At 38.9% G+C, this 7,255-nt stretch overlaps 1 protein-coding gene across 5 annotated transcripts in view; it reads right to left on the bottom strand.

Annotated features, from left to right (window-relative positions):
• RAB3IP (RAB3A interacting protein) overlaps positions 1 to 7,198 on the bottom strand; it is a 66,675-nt gene extending 59,477 nt beyond the window's left edge. For 3 of the 5 annotated variants that reach the window (XM_030819998.1, XM_030819995.1, XM_030819999.1), the window contains exon 1: positions 6,981 to 7,198. The gene's annotated coding sequence lies outside the window, so the exon portion shown is untranslated. Of the gene's footprint in view, positions 1 to 6,812; positions 6,882 to 6,980 lie in introns of those variants that run through there. The other 2 variants (XM_030820000.1, XM_030819996.1) reach the window with 1 other exon arrangement.
• Positions 7,199 to 7,255: the final 57 nt, after the last annotated feature.

Below are 7,255 nucleotides of genomic sequence, written 5' to 3' on the forward strand. Positions count from 1 at the left end.
AACCACAATGGCACGTGTATACCTATGTAACAAACCTCCATGTTCTGCACATGGTATCCCAGAATTTAAAGTATAAAAAAAAAAAAAAGAAGTGAACAATCCAAACAGAATAATAATGTTTAATTTCTGAACCCTTCTCTTACTTTCACAAAGACAAAACTGAAGTTTCTCTAAAGCACTGCTACCAAAATGAGCATTTGCTATTGCTTTGTGTTCTATTATTTTCCTCTATATTATTTTTGTTATCATTTCCTCCTCTGTTTTGCTACTATGTCAGAATTTAAAATACTTATTCAGCTCCTTACAGGACTTGGAAAAAAAAAAAACAGCATATAAATCAAAATAAGCAGAAACTTGAATTTACTATAGTACCCATATTCCTGTGTATTTTTTAAAAAAGTGTAGATATTTTATATCAAGGAATTAGTGTTTTTTAAAATTTGTAATAATAAAAGCAGGAAATATAGATTAAAATGAAAAAATAAAGAACAAAGTTTGTAAAAGTACTGTAGTTAACTGCTCTTATCTTTGGGAAATACTGAAATATCTACAGGTGAAATCACACAGGACTTGCAATTTGTTTCAAAATAATATAGAAGTGGAGAAGTGGATGGATGAGGACTGATCATTGTTGATAGTTACTGGGCTACATGATGGAAACTTTCAGGTTCATTATACTATTGTGTCTACTTATCTTATTTGAAACTCTCCATAATTTATAGTGCTCTCAAAATAAAAAGGAAAGTTCAAAATTTATTCAAATACTGTATAATAAAGGAGGAAAAAACAAAACAAGTATATACATAAAGTCATTTTTTCATTAGCTTTCACAATAATTTTAAAGTTGGCTTCCCAAACTAGCATTTTAGTTATGACAAAAAAAATCACATTTATCTTTTAAGAAGCGTTCTATGTTTATAAATGCGAATGTAATTAATAGCCCAAGAGCAAAATTAGTCAAATTAGTCAAATGGTCAATCAGGCTACACAATTTTCCCATTTTTATTATAATAGATCACAAATGAATTCCCACTAATTCCACAATACTTTTTTTTTTTTTTTTGAGATGCAGTCTCGCTCTGTCGCCCAGGCTGGAGTGCAGTGGCACAATCTCGGCTCACTGCAACATCTGTCTCCTGAGTAGCTGGGATTACAGGTGCCGGCCACCACACCCAGCTAATTTTTTGTATTTTTAGTAGAGATGGGGTTTTGCCATGTTGACCAGGCTTGTCTCGAACTCCTGACCTCAAGTAACTGTCTGCCTCAACCTCCCAAGTGCTGGGACTACAGGTGTGAGCCACCATGCCCGGCCTAATTCCACAATACTTCAATGTACAACCCGACACGTGTAGAGACGTTAGTCATTGCCGTGTGTTATGTTGACGGTTTTCACAAAATGTTCTGAACTTATGAGCTAATATTATATTATATTTAATTACAAATATTTATTTGTAATAATACAATTAATATTTGTAATTAAATATTTATTTAAATTAACAGATTAATTTATTAAATTAAATTAATTTGTAATAAATTAATTACAAATATTTATTTGTAATTAAATATTTATTTAAATTACTTTAATTTTAAAATTATTTTAATTAAATAAATATTTAAATTTAAATATTTATTTAAATATTTATTTAAATTTAAAAAATATTTATTTAAATATTTATTTAAACTTAAATATTTATTTAAATTTAAATTATTAAATATTTATTTAAATTAATAAAATTTATTAAATTAATAAAATTAATTTGTAATAAATTAATTACAAATATTTGTAATTAAATATTTATTTAAATTAACAGAACACCGCATGTTCTCACTCATAAGTGGGAGTTGAACAATGAGAACACATGGACACAGGGAGGGGAATAGCACACACCAGGGCCTGTGGGGGGAGTGGGGGACTAGGGGAGGGATAGCATTAGGAGAAATACCTGATGTAGATGATGGGTTGATGAGTACAGCAAACCACCATGGCAATGTAACAAACCTGCACATTCTGCACATGTATCCCAGAACTTAAAAGTACAATTTTTTTAAAAAATCATTTTCCAAATTTCTTTTTCTCAATAATGGAAGCCTCATTTTATATATCCTCTTAAGAATATATGCCAACTAAACATTCAACAGGTGCTGAAGTACGCACTGACTGAATAAATAAACAAGAGTCTTTAGAGAAGGAATGAATAGCAAAGCAGTACACAGTGGAGACAGTTATTCAGGCTACATTTTTGCTGAAAAAGATAGAAATGAAACAGTAAGTACTTTGCGAGAGTATCAAAACTGGAGAAACTGAAGTTTGAGAAAACCTGAGCATTTTAACAGACTAACTTCAGAAAACCTTCCTTCTAGTTCAGATTCTGTCACTGACAAGCTGTGTGAACTGACGCAAGTCATTTAATCTCTCTAAGCTTCAGTTTTGACATCTATAATGGTAGTGATATTATCTCCCCTGCCTACATTTGAGAAAATCAAATGGCAAATCAATGTAAAAATGTTGTATACATTGTAAAGCACAACACAAACGTATGATTTTATAAAGATCTAAGAAAGAAAAAAATGTAATGGGAGAAATAGCAAAAGCATACTGAGGGGTTTGTCTTACAAATCAGAAGGGATCTTTATTTATCTTAGATAAAAGGGAAAGAAGGGGAAAACTAGTCTTTCTGAGGCATGTAGTTCAAATATGATTCTTTTCCCCACAGGGAATTGATATAAATTTGCTTATTGTTTTTTCAAACTTATTTTGGTTTTTCTTTTATACTTTATCCTTATCTGACAACCAGGTGCTCCCAAACAAATATTCAATACTATTACTTTTATCTGGGCATATCAAACTACAGTTCACTTATTTAAGTGGTTCTAAGCTATCATCTATATGCTCCTTTATGCTCATAGGGCATTCTCACATTCTTGAACAGTTTCTTCATACTAAACTGTCAATTCATATACTTATTTGTGTATGTATCCATACTCCTCAGGGGAATTTCATCAACTGCCATTTTGATTATATTTACAATCCTACTGTTAACGACATCAAATCTTTCATGAACTTGAACTATTTGAATAATTTTCATTCTTTTTCCTCTAAGTAATATCAGTTTATGGCTATAGTTATCTAATTTCGTGTTGCCTATATTCTAAGATAAATCAGATTACTTTTTCCACTTTAACCATGACTATGTACGATGTAAACTTATAAAACTACCTCATTTAGTTGTAAGTTGAAAAGGAAAGCAGAAGGGAAAATAGAGATAGCAAGTTAATGCTCCCAGTTGTATAAGTATCTTCCTCTTCTTTCCTTTGTCCCTTCATTTCTCAATGCTCATTTCAACTTCTACTGCTAGAGCAGCTTCAATACATCCTAACGTTCTTCAACTGATCATCCATCACCAAACACAGCACGGTACTTTTACCTGGCCCAATGTTAAAGCTATAAAATGAGGTAAGCCCTACTCTCGAAGCACTTGTAGACTAGAGGAAGAGACCACCTTGTCAATAAACATGTTTCTAGGGCCCTAGAAACAATTACAAATACAACACAAATATCAAAGTTCATAAATACCAAAAAAGAGGTACTCAGTATTATAAAAGCATAAAATTTTTAAAAAGAGTACCATCTGGTACAACTAAGGATAGTAGTATAAAAAAGGAGAAACAAGCTAGAAAGCAGTTTACAAAAGCTCAGATATTTTGTTTTTAGGATATCAAATGCGTAGTAACCAATTTACTATCCTTTGATGAATTGCATCTTAATCAGAATTATATTGGAAAAAAGTTTAGTTTGAAAAAGCGTACTCCCTTGGAGTATCTTCAAGCTTTCCCTCATTACCTCAATGCACAAATATCTCTACCCACTACCCATCTGTCCTTCCTCTCCACTACTCAACTATCCTAGCACTTTGTCTTAGTTGACTTTCATTAAAATATGTAAAGTGCGTTCTACATTTTGAAGAACTTATAAAAGATATGGGAATGATTATAAGGCCCTACCTTCCATATTCCTTAAGAACAGTTTCCTTTAACCCCTACTGTGACTTGCAGAGTAGATGCTCAATGAGTATTTGATTTAAAAAAATCTCTGGTGACACAATGAGAATTACATATTACATTAACATTACGTATCTCATAAAAGCTAAATTACAAAGTTCTTCAGCATTATAAGCTACACATAAAGAAGTGATAATATAGTGATTATGAGCAAACAATTCTTCAGCATTACCACTTATACATGAAGAAATGACAGAGTGTAGTGGTTAAGAGCACAGACATGGAAGACAAACTGTCTGACATCTAATCTAGACCTGTCACTTAATTAACTATGTGACCTTGAGCAAACTACATAAGGTCTCAGCATCTCAATTTTCTCAACTACAAAATAGGGATAAAGTATCATCTCCTTGCTCACTGTGAGAGTAAATGAGTATAAAGCTTATACCAGGACTTGGCTTGATAAGCACTAGACTTAAAAGTAACTGTAGTAGCAATGCTGGCATCACCGTCTTCAGAAATCTTGGATATTTTTAAACCAGAAATACAAATGGTAACACTTGTCATCTGTGTGCCTCCTTATAGTTACAAAGCTCTTCAATAGAAGGTGCATACCAGGAATGTAAGAAACAGGAGCACTACGTTCCATTTTGGGCAGTCAGATACAGTTTTTAATACCGGCTCTCTCACTGGCCAGCTGTACGACCACCTACAACTAAGTAACTACAGACAAATTATTGCAACTTTCTAAGCCTCCATTTCCTGACTTGTAAAATTTTATAAACCACCTATATCGCGGGAATGTCCAGAGGACTGAGGAGTCAAGGTATCGAAAACAAGCACACACAGTGCCTTGCACACAATCAAGCTCACATTGGTTCCTTCTCCCCTTCCCCACATCTCTAATAGAGTATCTTATTAAATCCTCATCTTACCATTATGAAGTTCGTATTAGGTTGAAACATAAAAAACAGCAGAATATTAGCAATTTCAACCTAACAGTATTTCCACTGACAAATGGAGAAAATAAGCTCAAACAGGTTAAATGTTTTACTCAAGGTTTTATGCACAGTAAATGATGGAGCTGAACATTAATTTTTCATTCAGCCAGCTCACTAATTTGTTCACTGACTCCTGCTGAGGGGGAAAAAAGTATACTACTATAATGCATATAAAACTACTGTAATCTACAAGGTATTTTTTCCTGCCATGTTTAAAAAATGAGGGGGTGAAACAGATTTCTAAGAACCTTTCCATTTTAAAAATTATTTGTAGAGGATGTGTGTGTTGGGGGAGGATGAGAGTTTAGACAAAATCAAAGGTAAAGAATATTAAAGGAAGCATAAGGATAACTACACTAATTCAAAAAGTACAATAGGATCTATTCAGAAATACCACAAAGCAGCTAAACATTAAATGGCCATCCTGGTGAAAGGTTACAAGTATTCAATACCACAGATGAGTTGTTTGCCAAACACAGAAGGAAGCGTTATATCAAGCACTTTGGTTCACAAAGGTATACATTAATATGTAACATTACTGTAATGGAAAAAAGTGCAATGGCTTTTCCTTTAATAGTTAAAAAATGGACTACTTAATTGTATAACTTTATTTCTATAAATTCCACAAGGGCTTTAGGATTAGATCACATAAACCACATCTGGAATACATTGTCCAAACATCAAAAGTCCTATCAAAATGCACAGTACTAGTAAATAAATAACAAATGATAACAGAACAAGGCCCCATAAAACTGGTGAAATATTTAACAGTATCAAATATTTACTACGATTGGTCTACAACCCTATTCTGCCTCTTTTCTCCTTGATTTGTCATTCACCACTGAAAAAAAAAAACCTTCATGAACGACAAAATGAGAAAAAGGATAATGAACAAGAACTGGGTCTTTCAACTGATTTACAATGGAACAGTTTTGTTGTAATCCTCTTATGGGCCCCTCCTCCAATTATGCAATCATTCCACTACAAGAGATTACAAGGCTTTCAACCCGACAACGAACGGAAGGAGTTGGGGTGAAATAGGAGAGTATATAACAGGTAGCCTCCGAACAGGCAACATTTCCATGAAACTAAATTGCCTCTCAGTAATCAGTACTAACTCAGCGCTCGTGTCTTTCAAGACCTTACCCATCTTTTTTAATCCCATAACAACCAGCAACTCTTCACATGCTGGGGATTCCACCCAGCATCATCACTTCTGGAGCCAGGAAGCTCGCGCTTTCCTGGCGGTCGGGGCGAGTTGTCAACGCTGGGAGGGCAGAGCCATGCAATCCCACCCGCGCAGTTCGTCTCAACTCCCCCGAACACAAGTCTGGCGGCACGGAGCTGCCTCCTCGGGAGCGACTCCGGGCGCCTGCCCGGAATTTCCCACCAGGTTTCACCGAAACCTCCCGAGGGTGACCTCTACGCCTCAGCACGGTGCCTCGCGCGTCGTTTCCTAAGACTGGGGCACAAAACCACCCCAGCTCCACAGCCCTGCCGGGCGGCGTCCGGTGTTGTGAGCTGCTTCCGACTTGTTCGGGAACTCTCTCTTCACCCTCTTCGCGACCGCGGCCCTCCGCTCCCGGACGCGCCCGCCCGCCGCCAGGTAACCCGCTGGACTTGGGCTCCCTGCCCCGGGCACGCGGGACCGCGCAGTTAATGTGTAACGCGTCCGTGCCCCGGGAAGGAGCCGCCGCCCGACGCCCACCAGCAGCCCAGGGGGCGGCCGGCTGACCCGGGGCGCCGAGGTCCCCCCCACACGCCGCCCCCAAGGGCCCGGAGCCCAAGTGCCCAGGCGGAGAGCGCGCTCACCGGGCCAGGGCATCCCGCCGAACCCCCGCGTGCCGCGCCCTCCACGGCGCCAGCACCTGCACCTGCCGCGGCCGCTCCTCCTGGCCAACTCGCCAGAAGCGGGCGCGCGGGCGCCAAGGGGGGCGGTGCTCCACGCTCCGGGCCTCTCCCTCCCGCGGCCGCACTCACCTGACGAGCCCACCGCGGCCGCTGCCGGCGCTCAGGGGCGCTCACAGAGCCGCAGAGAGCGCGCCCCGAAGCAGCGAGAGACGGAGGAGGACGACGAGCCCTTCCCGCTACACTCCACCGCGGCGGGCTCACTACGCCGGCAGTCGCCGAGGGAACGCGGGACTGCGCCTGCGCCGGAAGCGGGGCCGGGGGCCGGGAGCCGGGAGCGGCCGGTCCTCACGGAGGGAGGGCGGGGTAGGGGGGTGTGGCCGGCAGGGGCGGGGCGAGCCCGGCGT

The sequence above is a fragment of the Nomascus leucogenys genome, chromosome 10 (assembly GCF_006542625.1).
Source record: "Nomascus leucogenys isolate Asia chromosome 10, Asia_NLE_v1, whole genome shotgun sequence".
In the NCBI taxonomy this organism is placed as follows: Eukaryota; Metazoa; Chordata; class Mammalia; order Primates; family Hylobatidae; genus Nomascus; species Nomascus leucogenys.